This window comes from Salvelinus sp. IW2-2015, linkage group LG20 (assembly GCF_002910315.2).
Source record: "Salvelinus sp. IW2-2015 linkage group LG20, ASM291031v2, whole genome shotgun sequence".
Taxonomy (NCBI): Eukaryota; Metazoa; Chordata; class Actinopteri; order Salmoniformes; family Salmonidae; genus Salvelinus; species Salvelinus sp. IW2-2015.
The window spans coordinates 74,165,240-74,167,013 of record NC_036860.1 but is presented as its reverse complement, the minus strand read 5'-3'; positions in this window follow the sequence as shown (position 1 = coordinate 74,167,013).

Sequence of the window (1,774 nt, the reverse complement as noted above, 5' to 3'; positions counted from 1 at the left end):
TACAGGCCGTAAATTCTCTTTGTCATGATTCGTTATTAAAGATGTTTTTTGAGAGTGTGATGGAGTCATTTTAAGTTATAGCTACAGACTAAAGTGAGATTTTGTTTAGATTAAGTTTTATTCTGTGGGATTAAGCCCTTGACTGAGGAAAATTGCGTTACATTGAACTCTAAACATTGATAAAATGTCGTTCCCTGCTGCACGTGTGCATTAAAAAACAATATCCAAACCAACTCTCTCTCTCTCCTCTCCTTCTTTCTCCCTCTTTCTGAGTAAACTATTCTTATTAGCTTTCACGAATAGAATGCAATGCTCAAATTCACTATCAAATCTGTATGCATATGTGACTGGACAGAACAGCCTTACATAATGCTCTGCTTCCTGTCAGGAGATGCATTTACTGTAATTCTTACAGAAAATAAATGCCTTTAGTTTCTTCATCTGATTTCTAAAGGTCCTAAAATCATCTGTTGATTCAAACCACGAAATGTCAGTTGAATTTTCTCGCTCCATTGTTCAAGAGAAAGTATAAGCACTCTCCCTTTCTTTGTTGCAGTTTACACATCCTAACGTTCATGATTATGTAGTTTGACTATTGAAGTTCGGCCAAAACAATAAATCGTTGTGCAAATGAGTTCTTGTCCATCGAGCAAGATGTCATGGCATCATTGTATTTCCAGATTTAGCGTAAATAATATGGCGTCATTATATGTAATGATTGTGATACTGTTATGGTTTCCAAGTCTTGTGGGGTTCATATCATATGAGCCTTTTGTGCCAACCCTCATAGTACTATACAGGCAGACAGACTGAGGACTGTTTCATTGGTATTGATTTAACCTCATGCCTCTGGACGTGACAATGATTATAAAAAATGGCGTCACCATGTCTGTCTATATCACATCTCTCATAATCCTTATGGTATCCTCCCCAGGCTTTCAGATGATGTAAGTCCAAAGGGTATAAATGCATCTGTTCATTATTTGAATGAATGGGCATTCTTGGCTTCATTTTTTTGATGTAATTACAGTGTTCTTCCACAATTAACAGGGAGCAGACAGGTTGTAAAGTCCCATCAGAGAAAAAGCAATTTGACAGCCCTTTTATTTCTATGTAGCTGGCTGCTGCATCCAGTGAATCTCCCTGCAAAGAAAACAGATACATAAAATGCTGAGAGGGCTTGTGTGGGGGGGGGGGGGGGGGGTGAGAAAGAGTGTGTGTGTGTTATTATGTACAGCAGGGACTCTCAGAGAGATGCCGTGGCACCTTCCCTCCATGCTTCCCGTGGCTCCTTCCCTCCATGCTTCCTGTGGCCCTCTCCTCATGCTTCCCGCTTCTTCAAACAGAGAAAACACACACTGAAGTGAGGCACACTGCAGGCTGCAGACCTTGGCATTGGGCAATAATACATCATGGTTTTCTAAGACTGCTCACCGGAGCCTGCCTTTTCATGGAACTATTACAGAAAATAGAATAACCTTCCTCTGACTCGTAATAATGTCAAATTCCAGTAAATTCCACTTTCGAAATATATTTTTGCATTCATGTTTTTGTTTTTTTACTAGGAAGTCAGTTATGAACAAATTCTTATTTTCAATGACAGCCTAGGAACACTGCCTTGTTAAGGGGCAGAACTACAGATTTGTACCTTGTCAGCTCGGGGATTCAATCTTGAAAGCTTCTGGGTTACAAGTCAACGCTCTACAACCACTAGGTGCCTACCGCCTCTACTCTAACCACTAGGCTACCCTGCGCCTCTACGTCTAACACATAG